The sequence below is a fragment of the Eurosta solidaginis genome, chromosome 1, assembly GCF_040869045.1.
Source record: "Eurosta solidaginis isolate ZX-2024a chromosome 1, ASM4086904v1, whole genome shotgun sequence".
Lineage (NCBI taxonomy): Eukaryota > Metazoa > Arthropoda > Insecta > Diptera > Tephritidae > Eurosta > Eurosta solidaginis.
Genome location: NC_090319.1, coordinates 125408465 through 125435356, shown reverse-complemented (window position 1 = coordinate 125435356; position 26892 = coordinate 125408465). Strand labels below are relative to the sequence as shown.

Below are 26892 nucleotides of genomic sequence, written 5' to 3'. Positions count from 1 at the left end.
GATTGCAATGAAATAAAATGTATGGTGCAGTTAGGTTTTAGTAAGAAACGGTTCAAAATTTGCGTTATCGTGTTGCCGAACTATGTATGTGGAAAACTCAGTAAATCATAAATGAAACTAGGCAATTTTGTTAGTGCTATTTTTATAGATGCTTACCTTTTCTCTTAGCGTTTAAACTTAATAGCAGAGCCTAGATTCAGTAAGTGTGAGTTTTGATCCCAGGACTCAGGCATTCTGCTAGCACCTACGGGAATAATTTTATACAAAACATTTCTTCCGAAATGAAATCTCTTTTGCATTTGCTTCCTTCTGTCTTCGAGTTAAAATATTTCTTGTGCGAAGATACTTAGTTTTCAATCACCTTGCGTGGCTTAACACCACAATAGTCCTAGAATTCCTTGAACTCATTGAGATGGGTGAGAAAGATTTAAATATCAAATTTCCAAACGATAAATAAAGCTTCGAATTCCTTTGTATAAGTTTTGAAAGTGTTAGGCTCAGGACAGAGTGCTCGCTATAAGCTATGCTAAGCGAGAAGAAATTTTTATTGTCATATATTTTACATAGTGTTGTATAACCGATCGAAATATGTAGCCGTTATTAATATTATTATAAAAAAAGAGTTTTTTTTTGATTAGTCGGTTATTTGATCAACAATTAACGACAATGTATTTGCCAACACTTTTCTTTTTAATGCCTGGCTTAATTATATCCTAGGTGAAATGTTATTATTATGGTACAATTTACTGACTGAGCAATTTTTTATGGTGAGAGTTCCATTGAAGTAAATTCAAAATTATATGGGGGCTAACGAAAGTGTGGCGAATTTTTGGGCAATATTGTGAATTTTTACCTGAGTGAAAAAGAAAGAAAATTACCAATCGTGGCTACTGCCTAAAAAGGACCAAAATTTAATAAAAGGGACCAGCGGACCAAATGGGGTTGGAAGGGACCATTTTTGGTCCAAATGAATGCAATTTGCAACCATGAAAGCGAAGAAAACTACCATTCAAATTTCTCCACAGACACTGGTGAGTTTTTTGGTAATGACAGCGTTACCACTTGGGCCAGAATCGCGAATAAAAGAACTGGTAACGATATTCGGTTACATAATGTTCTGGAAACTAGTTTACCGGTAACGCTCAGAATCGAGGCGTAAATCGCACACAATGGTAATTGCGAAGTTATTTCCATTATTCGACTCAGGCAAAAGTCCTATGGTATCTATGACAACAATATCAAAAGGTGTGCAAGTGTAATTACCAAATTTTCTTTGTTTTTTGGCTTGACTTTATTCAAAAGGCACTTTTTGCAATTTTTGACGTATGTGGCAATATCACGGGTCATACCTTTCCAATAATATTTTGTACGTATTTTTGAATAAGCTTTTTATTTCCGCAATTTCCACCTGATATTGGATCGTTATGATAAATTTCCATTAATTTAATCTTTTTGTCTTTATCAGTTACTATTTCGACTGGCTCAGTTAATAAAATTGTTAAATTAGTTAGGACTTTATTCCCGGTTTGTTTACTATTTGCAATAGTACAATGTTGAAAAATTATACCGTCTTTTTGCCATTCAATTTCCTTAATACTGTGATTGTCGGCGTTACTTTCCAGCCTCAAAAGTAGTTTATCTAAATTCACTATTTTGTTAACAATCGCAAAATTAAGGAGCTCGAGCCGTTTATGTTTTAATGCGCGCATATTTGTATATTTGAAATGCCATCGTTTTTATCATAAATTATATTTGTTTTTACTTTAGCTATTTTTTTTTTTTTTTTGAAAAACTATATGCAAATTTATCGTTAATTTGTAACTTTTCTGTTTGTATTTGTTGGTTGTCGTCTTGTAGAGATATATCCTCTTTTTGTTTAGTCATTGATCGCGTTTTTACCGCCAAAACTTGTTATGTAGAATTTTTAATTTTTTCTATAGTTATACGCGAAAGAGCTTCTGCACCAACATTTTTTTTTACCTTTTATGTACTCTATTGTAAAATTATATTCGATCAATTCCAAACGGATTCTGGAAAGTTTCGACGACGGATCTTTCATATTAAATAAATAAACTAGTGGACGATGATCTGATTTAACTTTGAAGTGAGTGCCATAGATATATGCACGAAATTGCTTTATTGCAAAATATATTGCCAAAAGTTCTAATTATATTATTGATTTATTTTGTTCCGATTTGCTAAAGGCGTTTGAAGCAAAACAAATTTGCAAGTCGTTACCACTATGATTTTGACTCAGTATCGCACCACATCCCAACTTTGAAGCATCTACCGTAATTAGAAATTCTTTGGTGAAATCTGGATATTGTAATAGTTTTGAAGACATCAGACTTTTTCTTAGTTTCTCGAAAGCTAACTCGCATGACGTATCCCAATTAAAATCAACCTTTTTCCTACTCAAACGATTCAATGGAGCTGCTAAAGAAGCGAAATTTGGAATAAATCTTCTATAATAATATGCAAATGCCACGAATCTTCGGACAGCATCTTTATCCCGTGGCTTAGGATACCTTTTAATTGCTTCATTTTTTGAATCGTCTAGTAGCAACCCATTTGCTGAGCATTTATGCCATAAGAAAGTTACTTCAGGTCGAAGAAAATTACATTTTGGGTTAAGTCGTAAGCTGAACTTCCTACAGGTCTCGAAAACTTTTTTTAGATTAGTGAATTTTTGGGTTAAGTCGTAAGCTGAACTTCCTACAGGTCTCGAAAACTTTTTTTAGATTAGTGAAATGATGTGCTTCGCTACATCCAATTACTATTTTATCGTCTACACACATAAAGGCTTGTTGGGTGAAATCCTAGGAAATGCAATTGACATGATTCTTGAAAAGGAGTTTGGAGCGGGTCTACCACGTTATCCCCAAAATCTTAATCCCCAAAATCAAAATCCCCAATCTCATAATCCCCAACACAAAATCCCCATTTTATGTGTGAAATAAATTCAAATTAGGTTTAAAATCGCCGCGACCAAAAAAGGCTAATGATCCATACCAACTTTCTGCATAGGAGGCGTTCGGCCGCGCTTATAAAAAATAACCCTGGGCTACGCCATGCCAAGTCCGGGTGTTTGGCATAACCGTGGCTACCGCCACGGGGATGTCCTTCTGCGTAGTACACGCTTCTGTTAGCTTGTTCGAATTAGAGCGACTAGCAGTCCTATATATGGATAAGTAAAAATATGTATTGCCAAAACGTGAATATATAGTTATACATACATAAATACGAATGAAAGAGGAAAGAGATATGGCTATTTTTTACACGGTCATGATGTTTATCATAGCACTGGGATTTTGTGTTTGGGGATTTTGATTTTGGGGATTTTGAATTTGGGGATTATGTGTTTGGGTATTTTTTTTGGGGATTTCGTGGCACACCCGTTTGGAGCCACGTTTAAATCAAATGGTAAGACCTTCCATCGAAAAGCTCCGCGATCAGTACGAAAAGATGTTATGTCTCTTGAATCTTTGTGAAAAGGAAATTTGGTGAAAACCCGAAAAAAGATCTAAAGTAGAAAAGAATTTCGCACGACCAAGGTTAACCAAAATATCGTCTACACGTTCCAAAGGAAATTTATCGGCAATTAACTTTTTATTTGCCGCCCTAAAGTCAATGCACATTCTATACGATTTTTGGCCATTTAGGTCTTTTTTCGGTACCAAAATCAAGGGACTGTTACAATTCGAACAACTATCTTCGATCAGATCATTTTCCAAAAATTTATTAACCTGTTATTTATTTCTTCGCGCTTAGAGTACGGTAAGCGGTAATTTTTAATGTATACTGGCGTCGTATCGTTTAGTCTTTGCTTTGTTCATAAAAATTGTTTATTGTCATTTTATCATCGTCTAGCGCAAAAATATTGGAATATTGTAAACATAAGTTAATAAGCTTATTTTCAGCATAATTAGGTATTTGTTTTTCTAAAATGCTTTTAAGTTCTTTAATACGACTATCTTGTTTAACTGGGTTATTGATTTTACAAACGTGATAATTAGAAAGCTTTTCTGTTTGAATGTTGCCGTTATTTAGATATTTTACGCTATTTGTGGGGTTTATTACTTTAATGATCGGATTACTAGTATCAACTATACATTTCGCTGTGAAAACACCTTCAGAAATCTCTTGAGAATCCACGGAAAGTGGTTCTGAGTATTTTTCCAAAACGAAAATTCTATAAACTTCGCAACGAGGTGGTATCACACATGTATCGCTTTCCGTTCCGTGAAGGATGGGAAGTGCGATCTTTTCATTGCCTATCCAGAAGGAAATGCAATTTGTTGCATAGCTGATATCGCATTTATTTGATTTTAAGAAATCCTTACCAAGTATTCCATCTGATGGAATGTTGAAATCATTGTCTACCACGTGCAACGTATGTTTGATATAAAATTTTGAAAAGTGTAAGTTAGTTGTAAAAGTACCTAATGTAGAAACTGTATCTGTACTTACTCCAGTAATATTAATTGTATCACTGTTATTAATTGACGAATTTTTATTGAGAGAAGATATTTTAACTAACGAAATGTTGGCTTGTGTGTCGACTAAACATGTACAAAATTTGTTAGAGCCAGTAATATTTAATTGTATAAAAGCTTCCCTGTTTCAAGTCCGGACACTTGCATTTCTACCTCTATTATTGGAAGTGTTAGAACCGTTATTATTACTAGTGAGACTATTGTTGCTATTATTATTATTATTAGACTGATACCTATTTCCGCCGCCGGAATGGAAATTTTGCCTTTGATTGCCGCGATTGAAGTTGTTGCCATAGTTACTGTTACTAAAAGATGGTCTATTTTGTCTATAATTGTTAGTTACGACTTTGATTTTGGAAATTTTGACCTCGGTTATTACTTTGAAAATTTCTGAAACTGTTATTGTTCCGAGCCCTAAATGCTAAAACTTGGCGTTATTTTATTTCATATGATTGCTCTACAAGCAGTTGAGCTTCTACGTCCTTGGAGTCAGAAAAATAGGTTGAAGCGAGGATTGATTTGACTAAACTTGTTTGCGTTCAGTTGGCAAACGTTAACTGTTTGCCCAATGGCCATTTCATGGGCTTTGGCCTGAGTAATCCCTTCGATAATGAGCGAACGCTGTAAAGAATCAGACAATTCCTCGACGCGTTTTGCGAAATCGGTGTAATTAATATTATTAACTTGCAAAGCTGCATTTATTCCGGCCACAACTTTGGAGTTTCCGGGTTTTATACGGTCACGTAGTGCTATTTTTAAATCATTAACTGAAAGTATTTGAGTTGGTATCGCTTCTCGAGGTTTACCATCGAGTTTGGATTTAATAAATGAAATAAAAGTGCCAGTTAAATTTTCGCCGACAAATCCTTCGATTAATTAAATTTTATTAATGAAAGATTCAAGTCCCAGGGGCTCACCGCTATAATTTTCACGCATAATACGAGCACAGATGCTGATAAACGATCTTTTTTCCTCAGGAGTTGCCATATTTGTATCGGAATTAGGATGATTTGAAATATGTGTTTCGGGCAATTCCTCATATCCGTGAAATTCTCCGGACAAAGAAAGTCTAACAACAAGGTTTTTGATTGTACTGGGCGAAGATGTGGTTGAGCCTTCGGAATCTGGGCTTTAAAAATCAAGATTTTCGGAATCGAAACTTTCGGAATTAAAATTTTTGGAATTGGAATCTGAATTTTTGGAATTGGAATCTGAATTTTCGGAATCTGAGTCTTGCTCAGAAGTTTTGGGAATTACTTTCTTGTTTCTAAGAAACATATGTAGTAGAAAGTAAATAAGAAATATTTAAACTGGTTTAAAGTCGAATTTATAGAATTTGCTTACGAAAATTTAACAGAAATTAAATTGAAAGTTGATGTGAAATTGAAAGAATTATCCAGCAATTTAATGAATGACTGAATATTTAATGATAAATTGAATGTATATTAAAGTAATTTAATTTAATTTGATTTCAAAGGAAAATATTTTATATGTATTTAATTAGCGAACTTTGCTCATAATGCTTTATACAATGGTTTTTGTGATCGATATTAGAGAAAAATTGTAAGTTTACAAACGCTTTCAAAATCGCGCCTAAAAATCATATCCACACCATTAGGAATAAACTACATACAGAGTGTATGTGCCTACATGGTGATCAAAAGGAATATAAACAAAAAGGCAACTCTTGGAGACCAATTGTACAGCGAACAACGGAACATTCATATGGCTCAGCAGCTAAAGGCATCTGCCTTTGCACTGATATGAATGTTGGAGATTCGAGTTCAACGCTCAGCTCCCGAAAAGCTAGCTGATGAAGAAGTGAAATTCAGAAACATGTCCTAGTAACCATCGCCGTTTGTAAACTTACAATTTTTCTCTAATATCAATTACAAAAACCATTGTATAAAGCAATTGTATAAAGCAATCATATTGATATAATAGTAACAGCGGAAGTATTAAAAACAAATACTGTAAAAATCCGAACAAATGTTACTAAGCTTTCAAAAGCGCGCCTAAAAATCATATCCACACCATTCGGAATAAACTACATACAGAGTGTATGTGCCTACATGGTGATCAAAAGGAATATAAACAAAAAGGCAACTCTTAGAGACCAATTGTACAGCGAACAACGGAACATTCATATGGCTTAGCAGCTAAAGACATCTACCTTTGCACTGATATGAATGTTGGAGATTCGAATTCAACGCTCAGCTCCCGAAAAGCTAGCTGATGAAGAAGTGAAATTCGGAAAATATTTTATTTTGGTAGAAAGACTTGGCTGTTGATAGCGGTCGCACCGCTTTATTAAAAAAATCTCAATGTGTTTGTGTTATTACAGACGCACCACTTTAAGCAAAAATGTCAAATATATATTGTTATTACGGACGCACCGCTTTAGGTAAAAAAATCTCAAATTGGTTTTTCACGGGACCACCGTTTTTATGAAAGATTGAAAATTTAAATTTGTACTGCGGCCGCACCGCTTTTTGGAAAACGTGAGGCAGAGTAAGGCAATAAAAAAATTGTTTAATAATTAAATTTATCAGCTGTGAATATTTAGAAATGTATCTACTGTGAATTTTAAATGTGAATGTATACTGTTTCCGGTTCACGAAAGTCGAATATTTTCTGTCTGTTTCAAAAGTTTACTAAACTTCAAAAAGTAAGTAATAATTAATACGAAAATTAACTCATTATTAAAAAAAAATTCAAATGCATTATATAAAAAAATTTGTAATTATTGCCTGACTCTGATACGTGAGCGCAAGTGTATTTATATGTGTGTATATTATCGCAAATGTGTATGTAAAAAAATAAAAATTGTTACATGTGTGGTGGCACATTAGTCGTAAAAATAATCCAAAGTACAATTTTTTGATATATACATATATGTATAAGAAATGAGAAAAATATATATTATTTTTTTTGTTTTTTGAAAAAAATTTTTTGTTCAAAAACTACATAAACGCCACACCATTAATGTTGTTGTTTTCTTGTTTCTACTGTTGTTGCTGCCACTGCTGTCGTCGCTACATATGCGCCATACCAATACTGTTGTTGGCAACCTTTGAGTGGTGTGGGTTTTTTGTTTTTGCATATGTATATAAATTTAAGTGGGATTTCTATTTTTCAGCACCGTTATTAATGGCATGACCGTTATAAGAGGCGCTTTTGCCTGTACATGAAAGTTTAAGAGTTTCGTTTTATATCATAAGATATTTTTTTCAATTCAACGCTTTTACCGACAAAATAAGAAAAATTTGTTTAAGTCAGAATAGTTACATATGTATTTTATGGCTTTTTACATATGTATTTTACTTTCATATTTTTTTTTGTTTCATTATCTAAGAAAATTTATAATTTTGAAAAGTTCTTAACAATTCTTTTTTGTATTTATAAAGGCTTTAATATTTTTTTTTTGTATTTTTAAAGTTTTTAACGTTTTTTTTTGTGTTTTTAAAGTTTTAACTTTTTTTTGTATTTAAAAAAAAATTAAAATGTAGGTTGGTTGTACCAAAAGATTCATCGCCACCCCGCGTAATTAATGATGTGGTTAGTTGGGTGAAATTTGCACCACACGTGAAATTCGTTTTTGATAAAGTTGAGAAAAAATTTGCACCACCATGCCGCACCAATGATGGAAAAAATGTATGTATGTAGTTTGATTGTATAAATAGTAGTACCACCACGCCGAACATGTGTGTCGAAATTAAATAAAAACGATGTATTTCATTCAGTGTAGATTTTGTTGATTTTCTTTTAATTTTTAAAAGTAGTACGACCACGCCGCATGTGGTGTTGCTTTCCTAGCTGCCATTCTCCTCTAGCGCAGAGCTCCAGCCCACGGTCGCCATATAATGCATCCATCTTGCTTTCGTACGCTAAGTGCAAGTGATCCGCGCACACCGACACGCAAACCAATGGTTGTCAATAATAATAATAAAACACGAAACGAACAAATTTGGATTTGTTAATATTTTATTGTATATCGCACTTTTAATTGCAAATATATGAACTATTTGTATCATTTAAAATATACCACGAGAAATTACCAATGATGACGAAGACGTTGTTGCGTGTCGGCACCCAAAATGTAATGGCCGAGCCAACCGCATAACAATCGTGTCATTGTTGGTCTTTCCGCCTTACCCTTAGCTGCAGTTGCACAGAGTTGCACTTGCAGCTGTGTTTAATGGGGTATTCACTACATCGCATCACTATATTGTAAACGGGGCGTTCACAATATAGTAGATGGGATATTCGCTATACAATCATCGGTGGGAGTATCACTCATATATACACCCGTATATGGCTATGCTAGAAGCTATAATCGTGCATCTGTAGTTTATAGCTGGTAAGTTTATAGCTGGTAAACAAGCAGTAAATTCTAGAAGAAGAAACGCCTAGAAGTATACTAACGAGACATCAGAGTGTATAAAAGGATTTAAAGCTGAGTAATCAGTTTGATTTAAGCACGCTATTATTTGCGAAGTGAAGTGTAATTGCAAAGTATTCTTAAAATAATCTAATAAAGACCATTTTTTTATACAGATAATTAGAGTGTTTCATTCAAAAGTTTAGCGATACGAACATAAGTATAAGGTTGCAAATAATAGGAATTTCAATAAATTCGTTACAATATGTATCTACTTTCATTCTTCATTCCGAAGGCCGGTAGAAGCTCCCATGTATCACCTAAGGATTGCAGGGCAATCAGTCTCTCGCCGTTTCTTCGTTTGAGCGGCTGATTGACCTGTACCTAGAGGAAAGAACGGCTATCCATTCGATTGTAAAGCAAATAGAGGGGTCCCTAGAACACAAAGAGTTTGCTCTGGTTGCCTTTCTGGACATCGAGGGGGCTTATAACAATGTCTTACCGCGGTCAATCGAATGAGCTCTGGTGGGTGTAGGAGTCGAGGTGGCCCTGGTTGAATTTATTAGAAAACTTTAATGCAGCAGAATTGTCGCAGCGGAGTGGGGTGCGGCCTTAATTGAAAGGAAGGTGTGCAGGGGAACGCCACAGGGGGGGGTCCTATCTCCTCTGCTCTGGGTTGTGGTAGTCAACGGGATCATTGTTGAGCTGGAAGCCAATAGCTGTCGGGTGGTTGCCTATGCAGATGACCTCGCTATCCTTAGATATTTGGGTATTCTTTTGTGCAAGAAACTGTCCTGGAGACCGAATGTGGAAGATAGGGCCAGGAAGGCCGCCGTAGCCTTGTACTGCTGCAGGGGGCTATCGGGAAGAGATGTGGACTCTCGTTAGGAGTAGTACACTGGCTTTGTGAGATGGTGGTCAAACCGATTCTGCTCTATGTGGGCTGGTCTAGTGGAAAGCACTGGACACGGCGAGCACCTCCAAAATGTTAGTATCAGTGCATCGGACGGCGATGATCGGTATCAGTGGCGGTCTGAGACCAACGCCTACCTTGGCTCTGAATGTCATGCTGAACATACATCTAGTTGATATTGCAGGAAAGACAGCCGCGGCCCGGCCATTGGTCATATTTCGTGATATGAGCTTTCGGACACTCTAGCCTTCTAACTAAGTTCGGCTTTATCCCGGACAGGACGGACTATTGTATGCCGACAACTATTCCCTATACAACCTTCACCCCAGCCATTCCCCCGAGAGAGGATTCATCTGGAGCAGGGGACCGGTTAACTTGTTCACGGATGGGTCGAAGTTGAGGGAAAGGTTGGGGGCGGCTTTTGTCAAGTGCTAAATGTAAGCCGCAAGTTTAAGTTGCTGTCATTAAGGAGGTTGCTGCGATTAAGGATGTGGTGGATAAAATGATATCCATTGTTACTACGGTTAGGGAACTCAACATCTACTCTGATAGCCAAGCGGCTATGAAGGCCTTGATTTCAACTACAGTGAGATCGAGGGTGGTCTGGGAGTGCCTGACCTCGCTTGCGATTGCATCGAACTATTTTATAATTAAGATTATTTGGGTCCCGGGCCATAGTGATATACCGGGAAACTGTCAGGCGGATCTCTTAGCCAGCATCGGTACAACTAAACCGGATGATGATGGCTGTAGGGATCTCGGAATTCCGCTGGCCACCTGTGGTTTGCTCCTCTACAGCTGGGCCTCGAGTCAGCTCAGCAAACGTTGGGCGGACACCACCTCTTGCTGGGTAGCAAGATCTTTCTGGCCGAAAGTGGATGGCAGGAGGTCTGCCGAAGTACTTGGGTTCACTAAGACTCACCTATCAATGGTCATTGGCGTTTTGACAGGGCACTGTCCCATGGGTATCCATGCGGTCCGTCTCAATACACTGGAAACACCATCATGCTGCAGCTGTATGGAGGATGATGAGGTGGAATCATCACATAACTTTATGCTTTATTGCCCAGCGTTTTTCCGAAGAATCCTTTAGAACTGATTACATTCGAAGAACTTTTTTGTAGGGAGCCAAAGTTCTAAAAAATATAAATAAAGACCTCGACTTTCATGCAGACCTCTAAACACTTCAAAACGCTATTGAATTTGGATTTTACAGTTTTAGTTGCACAAATTATTGAACTTTTTTCTGATATTAACGATAGTAAATAAAAGAAGAACAGAAATGATAAGAGACATTGCTAATTTTGACTATTATCTGCTTGATGAGCTTGAGTCAGATTGAAGTTGATGTAACGACTGATTAAAGAGTTTAATAAAATAATTTAAAAAATTTTAAGTTTAACGGTTTTATTGAAAACAATACTTACATTAAGTGGTAATAATACTAAAAGATAGAAAATAATTAGGAAGGTCCTAGGTACTAGTCATCACACTCCTCATCAATCTAGGGCGTTGATCAGACAATTAAATAAAAGCGTTGGCCGCGTGAAATTTCTAAAAACGTGAGGCGTAGCATAACCTGATTAAGGTTCAGTTGGTCTTACTTATAACTATCAATAGAAATTTTACGCGTACAAGCTTGTTCGGCCTGAGTGCGTCGGAAACCGGCAATGGGAATGGCGCACACGGGTCGATCTCGGGTTGACGGGTTTCTCGAAATGAAATAAAGAAACACAAGAGGATTTGCCTGGTTATAAAATAGTATTTAATTAGTAAAAGGAAAGTATACAATTGGTATAATGTTACCTTAATGTCGCAAAAATGACGATGGTGATCCTGGGCGTTGTGAACTGCTTGGCGGTCGATCATAAAAGAGGCCGGTTATCCCGTTGAGGACAACCGCTAAGCCGCGAAAAAGTCCTCTGGTGTTAAGGAGGGGAAAGGCCACACATACAACCACCCCCACATATACGTGCATGGGTGCTGACAACCTGCACACACGCACGTGCAGGTGTATAAAACGCATGCATGTGCATGCATGCACACAAATGCGGCGTGAGTGTGGGTGGCTGGAAATATTACTAAAACGTTAGGGAGGGGCGCCGTCAATCAGGTAAAAGTTAGGCATTGGGCCTAAACAACGCTTTATTTAATTGTCTGATCAACGCCCTAGATTGATGAGGATTGTGATGACTAGTACCTAGGACCTACCTAATTATTTTCTATCTTTTAATATTATTACTACTTACTTAATGTAAGTATTGTTTTCAATTAAACCATTTAACTTGAAATTGTTTTCTTAATTATTTTATTTTCTATCTTTTAGTATTATTATTACTTAATGTAAGTATTGCTTTCAATAAAAACGTTTAGCTTAAAATTTGTTTTTTATTTATTTTATTATACTGAAATTTGACTAGCAAAATTTGAATTTATGTGCTCCAAAGTATTCTGACGTCACTTTTACCGGGAAATGAATTTTTGTAATGAAATTTCACTAACAAAATTTGAACTTATATGCTCCAAAGCATTTTGAGGTCTCTTCTAACGGGACTAGAATTTTTATACTGAAATTTCACTCGCAAAATTTGAACTTATGTGCTCCAAAGTATTTTGACGTCACTTCTAATTGGAAAATGCATTTTTTACAGAAATTTCACTAACAAAATTTGAACTTATGTCATCCAAAGTATTTTGATGTCACTTCTACCGGACTGTATATAATACTTGTTCAAAGAGCAAAATCGGACAGACAAGTACGAGTTTTGAATATCTCAATTTTTGCGACACCTAGCTTGAATTTTTTTTACTAAAGCGGTTTCTATTTCTGTATGTCAAAAATGATTTCCAAATATGAGCCAAATCGGACCAAAAATAGGATTTTTGTGAATATCTCGATATTTGCGCCACCTAGCGGCGATTCTTTCACAGGTCGCAATCTATTCATGTATGCATTATGTGTTCCAAATATGAGCCAAATCGGACCACAAATACGATTTTTGTGAATATCTCGATTCAAGCGCCACCTAGTGGCGATTTTTTTCAAAGATTCTTGTATGTATTATGTGTTCCAAATATGAGCGAAATCGGACCACAAATAAGATTTTTATTAATATCTCGATCCTTGCGCCACCTAGCGGCGATTTTTTTCATAGGTCGCTTTCTATTCTTTTATGCATTATGTGTTCCAAATATGAGCCAAATCGGACCACAAATAAGATTTTTGTTAATGTCTCGATACTTGCGCCACTTAGCGGCGATTTTTTTCATAGGTCGCTTTCTATTCTTGTATGTATTATGTGTTCCAAATATGAACCCAATCGGACCACAAATACGATTTTTGTGTATATCTCGATCCTTGCGCCATCTAGCGGTAATTGTTTTTCACAGGTCGCTTACTATTCATGTATGTATTATGTGTTCCAAATATGAGCCAAATCGGTCCACAAATTAGTATATATGTATACATATTTCAAATAACTGACTATAACTTACTGTTACTCCATTTTATGTATATATAATATAGCAGCTCTTTCTGAGCGGTTCGCGTCAGCTCCCTTCTGAGCACTTTTCGTTAGCCCCCTACTGGGCAATCAGCTCCTTTCTGAGCAATTCGCGTTAGTTCCCTTCTGAGCACCTTCGTCTGCCCATGTCTGGGCATACGTATACAAAACGGTATGAGCTCTTGTAAAGTTAAGTTATTTATTTAAATTATCGCGCATATAATTATACATGTCACCTCTTAATATCAAATATGTACCTATAACTCTTAAGATCGTTTACTTAATGTTTTACACTGCACATTCGTTTTGTATAAGACATACTATTTGTAAATGTACTGCTATTTGCTATTTAGTCTGTTTAAATTGCTCAATTTGTAAACTATCAAATAAATAAATAAATAGATAAATAAATACGATTTTTGTGAATATCTCGATCCTTGCGCCACCTAGCGGCGATTTTTTTCATGGGTCGCTTTCAATTTTTGTATGTATTATGTGTTCCAAATATGAGCCAAATCGGACCACAAATACGATTTTTGTGAATATTTCGATTGTTTTCTTATTATTGCATTGTCATCGGGTTCCGAACTATATTCCAAGTTTAAAACTTGTAGCTTATCGGGAAGTTTCTTAAATTTTAATTACAAAATTCGCGCTGGCCGTGCAGCCTATCAAGTCAACCTAAATAAAACCGTTTAATAAATAAAACCGTTTAAAAAAATAAACATTGCTTACGTTTACTTACTCTTTTGTACGGTCTTAGGCTTCAAAAATATGTATATTAAATCAAACTAATTAAAGCTAACAACTTCTAAAAAGAATTTTACTGGTATTTTCGTGCTTCCAGCTTTTTTTCTACAGTGTATAACGTAATTTCTTCATTATTACTTGTTTAGGCGATATTAGCCATTAAAACCACATATGTACCATTTTTATACTCAGTTGAGCAGAGCTCACAGAGTATATTAACTTTGATTGGATAACGGTTGGTTGTACAGGTATAAAGGAATCGAGATAGATATAGACTTCCATATATCAAAATCATCAGTAAGTATCGAAAAAAAATTCGATTGAGCCATGTCCGTCCGTCCGTCCGATAACACGATAACTTGAGTAAATTTTGAGGTATCTTGATGAAATTTGGTATGTAGGTTCCTGGGCACACATCTCAGATCGGTATTTAAAATGAACGAAATCGGACTATAACCACGCCTACTTTTTCGATGTCGAAAATTTCGAAAAATCGAAAAAGTGCGATAATTCATTACCAAATACGGATAAAGCGATGAAACTTGGTAGGTGAGTTGAACTTATGACGCAGAATAGAAAACTAGTAAAATTTTGGACGACGGGCGTGGCACCGCCCACTTTTAAAAGAAGGTAATTTAAAATTTTTGCAAGCTGTAATTTGGCAGTCGTTGAAGATATCATGATGAAATTAGGCAGGAACGTTACTCTTATTACTATATGTATGCTTAACAAAAATTAGCAAAATCGGAGAACGACCACGCCCACTTTTAAAAAAAATTTTTTTTTAAGTCAAATTTTAAAAGAAAAATTAATATCTTTACAGTATACAAGTAAATTATGTCAACATTCAACTCCAGTAATGACATGGTGCAAAAAAATACAAAAATAAAAGAAATTTTCAAAATGGGCGTGGCTCCGCCCTTTTTCATTTAATTTGCCATATGTCGAACAAAACATAACCAATCCTTGTGAAATTTGGTAGAGGCTTAGATTCTAGGACGACAACTGTTTTCTGTGAAAAAGGGCGAAATCGGTTGAAGCAACGCCCAGTTTTTATACACAGTCGACCGTCTGTCTTTCCGCTCGGCCGTTTACACGATAACTTGAGCAAAAATCGATATATCTTTACTAAACTCAGTTCAGGTACTTACCTGAACTCTCTTTATACTGGGGTAAAAAATCTGAGGTAAAAATCATATTTGGAACACATAATACATACAAGAATAGAAAACGACCTATGAAAAAAATCACCGCTAGGTGGCGCATGGATCAATATGTTCACAAAAATCGTATTTGTGGTCCGATTTGGCTCATATTTTGAACACAGAATACATAAAGAGTAGAAAGCGAACTATGAAAAAAATCGCCGCTAGGTGGCGCAAGGATCGAGATATTCACAAAAATCGTATTTGTGGTCCGATTTCGCTCATATTTGGAACACATAATACATGCAAGAATGGAAAGCGACCTTTAAAAAAATCGCCGCGAGGTGGCGCATGGATTGAGATATTCACAAAAATCCTATTTGTGGTCCGATTTGGCTCATATTTGACATACAGAAATAAAAACCGCTTTGGAAAAAAAATTCACGCTAGGTGTCGCAAAAATTGAGATATTCAAAAAACTCGTACTTGTCTGTCCGATTTGGCTCTTTGAACAAATAAGATATACAGTCCGGTAGAAGTGACATGAAAATACTTTGGAGCACATAAGTTCAAATTTTTTTAGCGAAATTTCTGTAAAAAATTCATTTCCCGGTAGAAGTGACGTCAAAATAGTTTGGAGCACATAAGTTCAAATTTTGCTAGTGAAATTTCGGTATAAAAATTCTAGTCCCGTAGAAGAGACGTCAAAATACTTTGGAGCACATAAGTTCAAATTTTGTTAGTGAAATTTTAGTAAAAAAATCATTTCCCGGTAGAAGTGACGTCAAAATACTTTGAGGCACATAAGTTTAAATTTTGATAGGACATTTCACTAAAAATTTCACTTCCCGGCAGAAGTGACGTCAAAATACTTTGGAGCATATAATTTCAAATTTTGCCAGTGAAATTTCAGTAAAAAATTCAAGTTCTGTTAGAGGAGACGTCAAAATACTTTGGAGCACATAAGTTCAAATTTTGTTAGTGAAATTTTAATAAAAAATTAATTTCCCGGTAGAAGTGACGCCAAAATACTTTGGAGCACATAAGTTCAAATTTTGTTAGTGACATTTCACTAAAAAATTCACTTCCCGGCAGAAGTGATGTCAAAATACTTTGGACCACATAATTTCAAATTTTGCCAGTGAAATTTCCGTAAAAAATTCAAGTCCCATTAGAAGAGACGTCAAAATACTTTGGGGCACATAAATTCAAATTTTGCTAGTGAAATTTTAGTATAAAAATCCAAGTCCCGTTAGAAGTGACGTCAAAATACTTTGAAGCACAAAATACATAAGTTCAAATTTTGTTAGTGAAATTTCATTACAAAAATTCATTTCCCGGTAGAAGTGACGTCAGAATACTTTGGAGCTCATAAATTCAAATTTTGCTAGTGAAATTTCAGTATAAATTCTATTGAAATTTCTAAAAATGTGAGGCGTATCATAATAACCTGATTAAGGTTCAGTTGGTCTTACTTACTATCAATAGAAATTTGACGCGTCCAACGCTTTTATTTAATTGTCTGATCAACGCCCTAGATTGATGAGGAGTGTGATAACTAGTACCTAGGACCTACCTAATTATTTTCTATCTTTTAGTATTATTACTACTTAATGTAAGTATTGTTTTCAATAAAACCGTTTAACTAAAAATTTTTTTTTAAATTATTTTATGTATATGGAACTGCGAAAACGCTTTTGACCCAATTAAAGATCTTTGTTGTTGCTGAAATCCCACCAATCCCAACAATATTCTTCAATACAGCCAGATTCTCAACGCCGCTAAAACTAAATCTCCATCGCCTAAAAACGCTAACGCATTTGGCGCTTTCTGGCGAGGTTTGCGATTCCAGTGGAAGAAAATCTCCTAAAATCTCCATTTTCGTTGATTCTTCTATTTTAGCTAAGTCTTAAAAAGTTGGTGACGAATTCAGCGATGAGGTAAAAGGCGTAGGAAGAAAGGAAAATCGATCAGTAGAGGAAGATACAGAGGTATAAGAATGAAGTAAGGAAAAGGGATGAAATGGGAGAAAAACGGGACATAAAAGGTAGGCTACGCGCCGGGTAAAAGCTAGTAGTTTATATATTATAATTATTTTCTTATTATTTTAGTATACAGAGAATAAGTTTTAAGAGGGGATGAGTCCTAAAACGTGTCCAAACCTGTCGAAAGGAATCAAAAGTTTGAGTTCGACATCAATAATCCGAAAGCGGGTATCAAAAAATTAGCTTCTTTCAAAAACTATTTTTTAAAAAGCAAAAAAACAAAGACCAGTACAAATTGATGCCGAGTCCATAATAATTCTGCGTGGAACACCTTTCTGCATTTACAGCCTTCAGACGCAATTTAAACAAGTAAGGAAGGAACATTACATACTCAGCTGAGAGCTATGGAGACAAAATAAGAGAAATTCACCATGTAGGAAAATGAACCTAGGCTAACCCTGGAATGTGTTTGTATGACATGTGTATCAAATGAAAGGTGTTAATGAATATTTTAAAAGGGAATGGGCTTTAGTTCTATAGATGGAAGCCTTTTAGAGATATCGCCATAAAGGTGGACCAGGGGTGACTCTAGAATGCGTATGTACAATATGGGTATCAACCGAAAGGTGTTAATGAGTATTTTAAAAGGGAGTGGGCCTTAGTTCTATGGGTGGACGCCTTTTCGAGATATCGCCATAAAGGTGGATAAGGGGTGACTCTAGAATTTGTTTTTACGATATGGATATGAAATGAAAGGTGTTAATGAGTATTTTAAAAGGGAGTGGGCCTTTGATCTATAGGTGGACCCCTTTTCGAGATATCGCCATAAAGGTGGACCGGAGGTGACTCTAGAATTTGTTTGTACGATATGGCTATCAAATGAAAGGTGTTAATGAGTATATTAAAAGGGAGTGGGCCTTAGTTCTATAGGTGGACGCCTTTTCGCGATATCGTTATAAAGGTGGACCAGGATTGACTCTAGAATGCGTTTGTACAATATGGGTATCAAAGCAAAGGTGATAATGAGTGTTTTAAAAGGGAGTGGGCCTTAGTTTTATAGGTGAACGCCTTTTCGAGATATCGCCATAAAGGTGGGCCAGGGGTGATTCTAGAATGGGTATGTACAATATGGGTATCAAACGAAAGGTGTTAAGGAGTATTTTAAAAGGGAGTGGGCCTTAGTTTTATTGGTGAACTCCTTTTCGAGATATCGCCATAAAGGTGGATCAGGGGTGATTCTAGAATTTGTGTGTACGATATGCGTATCAAATGAAAGGGGTTAATGAGTATTTTAAAAGTGCGTGGGCCTTAGTTCTATAGGTGGACTCCTTTTCGAGATATCGCCATAAAGGTGGACCAGGGGTGACTCTATAATGTGTTTGTACGATATGGGTATCAAATTAAAGGTATTAATGATGGGTGAGATATCGCCATAAAGGTGGACCAGGGGTGACTCTAGAATTCCTTTGTACGATATGGGTATCAAAAGAAAGGTGTTAATGATTTTTTTAAAAGGGATTGGGCCTTAGTTCTATAGGTGGACGCCTTTTCGAGATATCGTTATAAAGGTGGACCAGGGTTGACTCTAGAATGCGTTTGTACAATATGGGTATCAAAGCAAAGGTGATAGTGAGTATTTTAAAAGTGAGTGGGCCTTAGTTCTATATGTGGACGCCTTTTCGAGATATCGCCATAAGGATGGTCCAGGGGTGACTCTATAATGTGTTTGTACGATATGAGTATCAAATTAAAGGTATTAATGGGGGGTTTAAAAGGGAGCGGTGGTAGTTTTATATGTGAAGGCGTTTTCGAGATATCGACCAAAATGTGGACCAGGGTGACCCAGAACATCATCTGTCGGGTACCGCTAATTTATTTATGTATGTAATACCACGAACAGTATTCCTGCCAAGATTCCAAGGGCTTTTGATTTCGCCTCGCAGAACTTTTTCATTTTCTTCTACTTAATATGGTAGGTGTCACACCCATTTTTCAAAGTTTTTTTCTAAAGTTATATTTTGCGTCAACAAACCAATCCAATTACCATGTTTCATCCTTTTTTTCGTATTTGGTATAGAATTATGCCATTTTTTTATTTTTCGTAATTTTCGATATCGAAAAAGTGGGCGTGGTCATAGTCGGATTTCGGAAATTTTCTATACCAATACTAAGTGAGTTCAGATAAGTTCGTGAACTGAGTTTAGTAAAGATATATCGATTTTGGCTCAAGTTAGCGGTTTAACGGCCGAGCGGAAGGACAGACGGTCGACTGTGTATAAAAACTGGGCGTGGCTTCAACCGATTTCGCTCTTTTTCGCAGAAAACAGTTATCGTCCCAGAATCTACGCCACTACCAAATTTCACAAGGATTGGTAAATTTTTGTTCGACTTGCTCGACAAATTAAATGATAAAGGGCGGAGCCACGCCCATTTTGATATTTTCTTCTATTTTTGTATTTTGTTGCACCATATCATTACTGGAGTTGAATGTTGAAATAATTTACTAATATACTGTAAAGATATTAAATTTTTTGTTAAAATTTGACTTAAAAATTTTTTTTTTTTAAAGTGTGCGTTGTTCTCCGATTTTTCAAATTTTTAATAAGCATTCATATAGTAATAGTAGTAACCTTTCTGCCAAATTTCATCATGATATCTTCAACGACTGCCAAATTACAGCTTGCAAAACTTTTAAATTACCTCCTTTTAAAAGTGGGCGGTGCCACGCCCATTGTCCAAAATTTTAATCAACTCACCTACCAAATTTCATCGATTTATCCGCCTTTGGTAATGAATTATCGCACTTTTTCGGTTCTTCGAAATTTTCGATATCGAAAAAGTGGACGTGGTTATAGTCCGATTTCGTTCATTTTAAATAGCAATCTGAGATGAGTATCCAGGACACTCATTCCAAGTTTCATCAAGATACCTCAACGGACAGACGGGCGGACGGACATGGCTCAATCAAATCTTTTTTCGATACTGATGATTTTGATATATGGAAGTCTATACCTATCTCGATTCCGTTATACCTGTACAACCAACCTTTATCCAATCAAAGTTAGTATACTCTGTGAGCTCTGTTCAACTGAGTATAAAAAGTATCGGGGGACACGTACCTAAAAACTTTCTGCGTCTATACAACGAAATAAATAAAACAACTTCATGAAAATATCCTACTGTTCCTTGCAAATACATCTTGAAAAGAGTAAAATGTAAATTTTTTGCTTAGAGGTTATTGATAAGGAGGCCATGACGAATCGTTAGGTACTCCGCCCAACTGTTTTGGATGTGTTTTATCAGTCGAGCCCTCGTGTGAAGTGTAACGTTTTGATTACACAAAACTAGCCATTTATGAATTTCTAATCTTTAAATTTGTGTACAGTATAATAATCTGTTATTCTTTAATGAAAGGCTTTTTTCACTAATTATGACTTTTATTTCGCATATTTAAAATTTTACTAGTCCAGCGATTGTGTGCTGAAAAATTTAAAGAACATATTCTGTCAATTCCATAAATAATAGGCACAATCTGTCAATTTTTACAGCTTTTTTTGCTCCTTTAGGAGGTGACGTAATTAAATTTTGAACAGACTTGTTGACCTTATGAACAAATATAGTCTAGAATTGATTACGCTTTAATATTGCATAAAAACTTAGGCTAAAAGATACTGTAACCTCACTGCACATTGTTTTTAAAATTTTCAAATGCAACGTGGCAGTCCTAAGAGTTATTCAATTCGAGTGAAATTTTGCACTGCTTAATTTTGGACCATAATTTATTATTTTCCTCCAGCCAAACTAAACTTTTATAATGGACAGCTTAGTATACCTTGCGTTACTTATGTAACGTTTAATATTTTTAAGTAAATATTTTTGTTATCCAAAGTTGCAGAGGGAGAATATATGAATTTTGTGCAGAGATTCTTCAACAAAACTTTTTCTTAATTTTGCAACTTCAAGCAATTGAACTATGTTTTATATCCACATTAAACTTTTCACATTTTTTACAGGGTCTATTTTAATATAGAAAACACTTTTAATATCTTCGGGCAGCCATCCAACATATAAGTAATAAACATAGGTATTACCAATATTCGCGAGACCCGTTGAATTGAACCCTTCGTTCAATTGGCAACTATTTAAAAATAACAGCTCCATAACAACCAAACCACACATATCGTTATACGACTGTAGTTTAACAAATATTTTAATACTTAATATATGTATCTTCTGATTTCTACTGTGTATCTACTTTTTGGTACTTTCTTTAATTACCTTATTTATATGCAGAAGATGTCGTCGTATTCTCGAACACTTTTTTATTCTGGGCGAAATAAAAAAAAAATACTTTTTCTGCAAATTTTGAAGCCTGGTGGTATAGTTCGAGCAAACACCTTCTTCTAGATATCAGGGCTCTAATTATATTGTATGTATTATGCAAGTTACATCAATTAACGTTACAATTTTTAAGTTAAATTTTTATGCGTTTGATATTGGGCAGTGTTTTAACAGATACAAAGAAAATGTTGATGGAATACTTTTACTGTTGACCACAGTTTCACTAAAGGTTTTACCAAAATCAATTGATCACTTTATCCTTGCATAGCCAGCCAAAGTATAACGCAGCTATTATCTATATTCGTGATGCTAGTTGAATTTAACTTTTCGCTTAATTGACAACTATTAAAAAATAACAGTTCCATAACAACCAAACCACACATATCGTTAAGCTAATTTCGTTTGCCAATATTTTAATATTGTATATATGTGACGAATATTAGCAACACTAAGGCATACTATCATCACTAAGCCGATACTGAGCAGTCACTTGTATCTATATAAACAAATCAATCATTATGTCTACACATATGTACGTACAAGCAGCGGAGAGAAACGCACAAACACATGCATATATCTGAGCTACTCACAAAAGTATGCAATCAACGGTGCGAGTATCACTCACATATACACGTGTATATGGCTATGCGAGAAGCTATAATCGTGCATCTGTAGTTTATAGTTGGTAAGTTTATATCTGGTAAACAAGTAGTAAATTCTAGAAGAAGAAACGCCTAGAAGTATGCGAACGAGACATCAGAGAGTATAAAAGGAATTAAAGCTGAGTAATCAGTAATCAGTTTGATTAAAGCACGCGATTAGTTGCGAAGTGATGTTTAATTGCGAAGTACTCTTAAAATAGTCTTATAAAGACCATTTTGTAAGACAGAATATTGGAGTGTTTTATTCAACAGTTTAGCGATACGAACATAAGCAGAAGGTTGCAAATAAGATGAATTTCACTAAATTCGTTACAATTGGTGTCAGAAGAGGAATTGTTGAATAAATTCTGAAGATTTCGAATACAACTCGGACATGGCAAAATTAAGTGAATTAAGGATCCAGCAACTGAAAAAGGAGTTGGAGAACCGTGGATTGAATGCAACCGGCAATAAGATCGAACTTCAAGCACGGCTACGAGACGCTATGGAGTCGGAAGAAATTAATGTGGAAGATGATGTCTTTCATCCTGATGGGGACGAGACAAATACAAAAATTGAAGAGAAGAACGGAAGTCCGAGTCCAGTCACAAGCGGCGAGAATAATGCGATATTGGTTTTGTTATCACAGATATCGGCAAAAATGGAAATACAGGAAACACGCATAACAAAAATGTCATCACAAATATCCACAAATATGTCATCTCAACTGGAATCGCAGGAGAACCGTATAGCATCTCAACTGGAAGAACAGAAGACATATATGACATCTCAGTTGGCTGAGGAGTTCAAAGCACAAGAGGCCCGCATATCCTCGCGGTTGGAGGCACAGGAGATAAGGGTATCATCGAAGCTGGAGGCCCAGGATACAAACATTTTACAGTTTGAAGGAAAATTAGAGGCCGAGGTGGATGCTTTGAGAGGACGTATCGAGCAGTTGCAACTAAATCGCCCGGCTGCTTCAGCGAGTAATACCAAGGTAAAAACTCCATCTTTTGACGGTTCTGTTCCTTTCCAGGTGTTTAAGATTCAGTTTGAGAAGATCGCAACAGTGAACAACTGGAATGCTGAAGATAAAGTTGCTGCACTGTTCGGGGTATTGAAAGGGCCTGCAGCGGAAATCTTACAGACCATCCCAGCGTACGAACGTAACAGTTATGAAGCATTGATGGCCGCACTAGAGAGGCGATACGGAATTGAGCATAGGAGGCAGATATAGGAAATGGAGTTACTGAACCGCTTCCAGAGGCCTGGTGAAACATTGCAAGAGTTTGCGTCGGATGTTGAAAGGGTGGCTCATTTAAAATATATATAATATACCGAAAGGGCAAAAATCCAGAGCTTTATTAATGGAATACGGGATATCGAAACGAAGCGAGCGACATACGCAAGCCCAAAAGCTACATTCACAGAAACGGTATCACATGCTCTGATTCAGGGAACAGCATTGCTTCTGTGTAAGCCAGCGTTCAAAGCACCGCCGTGTGGAGGTAGAAAGGCCAGACTGGGTGAACGCAATATTGGAGGCGCTGAAAGGATCGCAAAAGCGGATTGAAAGAGTTATGAAATGCTACAAATGCGGAAAGTCCGGTCACATTGCACGTCATTGTGATCTTGATCCTAGTGGTTTCAACAGTATGGGTGGTCTTAATAACAAAGCTGGAGGGGATGAGCAAGAGCGAATAAGATGTAGAGATCGAGAGCTAGCTCCAGCTATTGAATGTCCTGTGATATCTGTGTCGCAAATTGAAAGGAAATCAAGCAGTCTTACCGTCAGAGGGAATGTGGATGGCAAAGAACGTGTACTGACTGTAGATACGGGCGCATCTCATTCCTTGATTCGATCTGACTTGGTCAACAGGAGAGTAAAGACATTACCTGGAGCAAGGTTGCGAACGGTCACTGGCGAGTATAACCAAATCCAGGGAGAAGTGATCTGTGAAGTCTTAATCGGTAAGGTCATGGTTCTACACAAATTCGTTGTGGCAGAGATTGTTGAGGAAGTCATATTGGGAATGGACTTCTTAGTTGACCATAACAACAGGATTGATATGCAGAGAAGGGCTATGCGGATTAATAACCACTTCAGTTTTGAGAAAGGGTTCAGCAGTAAGCGAGTGCTTGTGGAGGCGATGTGACAAAGATCACCAAAGTCAAAGGCAGTAGATCGGGCAAAGGTTGATTGATCTAATGGGCTAAATAAAGCGAAAACAAAGGCACCTGCGAGAGAAACACTGGCATTGACGAAACCAAATGGACGCACAAAAACGAAGGAAAAAATTTCCCAGAAAGAATGCAAGGGTATTTTCAAGCCAGGGCGCACTACTATTGTGAAATATGGAAACGATACTGATTATGCGAAGCCAAACCGTCAAGCGCAAGCTTTACGAAATAATTCATTGGCCAAACAACAGACTGGGAGGAAACAAATCAGGATAATGAGTACTAGGATGAAACACAGGTACGACAAGAACAATAATTTGGTAGGTTTCTGGGAGGGAGATTTGGCACTGCTATACAACCCTCACCAGCGGAAAGGTGTTCCATCAAAATCTTGGTGCATTTGAGAAGGCCGTACAAAGTTGTGAAGAAGATCAGTGATACCATCTACCGCATACAAACCATTGGGAAACCACGAAATAGAAGGGTGGTTCAGTTGAAGATGCTAGCAGCGTTTAGATCAGGAAATTTTTCCGATCGGGATGATCAGATTTAGGTGGAGGGCAGTGTGACTAATATTAGCAAGACTAAGGTATACTATCATCTATAAGCCGATACTAAGCAGTCACTTGTATCTAAATAAACAAATCAATCATTATGTCTACACATATGTACGTACAAGCAGTGGAGAGAAACGCAAAAAACCCATGCATATATCTGAGCTACTCACAAAAGTATGCAATTATAATGCATCCATCTTGCTTTCGTGCGCTAAGTGCAAGTGATCCTCGCACACCGACACGCAAACCAATGGTTGCCAATAATAATAATAATAAAACACGAAACGAACAACTTTGGATTTGTTGATATTTTATTGTATATCGCACTTTTAATTGCAAATATATGAACTATTTGTATCGTTTAAAATATACCACGAGAATTTACCAAAGATGACGAAGATGTTGTTGTGTATCGGCTCCCAAAATGTAATGGCCGTGCCAACCGCGTAACAATCGTTTCATTGTTGGTCTTTCCGCCTTAGCATTAGCTGCAGTTGCATAGAGTTGCACTTGCAGCTGTGTTTAATGCGCATTGCATTTTAGATGGGGTATTCACTACATTGCATCACTATGTTGTAGACGGGGTGTTCACAATATAGTAAATGGGATATTCCCTATATCACCCTCCTTTGAAAAAGAAGACTCGACAAGGTGATCAGCTTTGTCGTGTTCTTCTTGTCCAAAAGAATAAATTGTTTTGATTGGACGAATGTTACTTTATTGGGGGATATACCCTCCATTTACTGGCATTCGTTCAATAGGGATAATTTTTCATTAATATGTTTGAACATTAGTGTATGAGTTTTACTCTTACATTTAATTTTGTATTTGGACATTTATGTTACTTATAATTACTAAAATTGTATTTTAAGTATTATAGGTGATTTTACAAATATGTTTTGGTTTTTTAATTAAAAATGTACAATATTCATTTTTGTTCCATTTCATTACCATTTTTCTTCAATCGGGAGATATTTTTTTCTGAGTGCAAGTAATGTAGTGATAAATATTTTTATTCATAAATTGAAATTTTTTTTTGTAAAAATAAGTTAAAAACAAAGTTATTTATACAAATTCAATTCACACTATTAATTCTAATTTTATGGACAGTTCTTTCTTTTTTTGTTTACTTCATCAAAATCTGTAAAATTAACTCTATCAATTTTTATAACTGTATAAGGTCCCTGATATATGTTTTCATGCTTATTTCTAGGTTCTTTTTGTATGATTACTTTATCATTTACACTTATGGTTAATTGACACACCCTTTTATCGTATAAATCCTTATTTTTAATCTTATGCTTATTTATTAAATTTTTCGCTAATTCATGTGATTTCTGTATTCTGTATTTTACCTATTTTGCATAACTGAGGGGATGTGTGGAATAACGTGTGTGAGAAAAATTTAACAATACAGGTAAATATAAATTTATAATAATCCTACTCGGTAAGATTTTAGATGGTAGGATTCTTTGATAAGAAATAGTAATAATTTTTATATATATGTACATAATTTTATTAGAAAATGGATGATTTCTTTTTGTTTTTTTGAGTCATACCGTTATTCCATAGATCGAATATCAAATATTTTGTTGAGATACTTTATTAAACGAAATAGTAGATACGTTAATAACCATTGTTAAATACATTATATTCTATTATTTAGAAATGCTTATAACTATTTGTTATTTCTTTATGTTATTTTTAGCAATATTTTTTTACTACTTTTATCATTTTTAAACTTTTTTCTATTTTTAACAATGGAGTTCTCTGTCTGCTTTGTCGTTTTTGAAACCACTTCAATTCTTTTATTTTTCAGTTCTTTCTGGTCTACGACATTGAATATATTTTCATACCCTTTCGATGCTTCACTACTGCAAAATTTATACCATTTTTCCATAAATGAAGCTAATATCTTTATTTAAATACCACTATTATTTTCTAAGATTAATATGGTGTGTGTATGTAATCCTGCTCTTTTTATTTAGTTGATTTATGC

General features: G+C 35.7%; 1 protein-coding gene across 1 annotated transcript in view; it reads right to left on the bottom strand.

Moving 5' to 3' along the window:
* Positions 1-25327, bottom strand: part of Dhc93AB (Dynein heavy chain at 93AB) — a 2991564-nt gene extending 2966237 nt beyond the window's left edge. The window contains exon 1 of the mRNA XM_067759821.1: positions 25279-25327. The gene's annotated coding sequence lies outside the window, so the exon portion shown is untranslated. The remainder of the gene's footprint in view (positions 1-25278) is intronic.
* Between the last annotated feature and the right edge of the window lie 1565 nt (positions 25328-26892).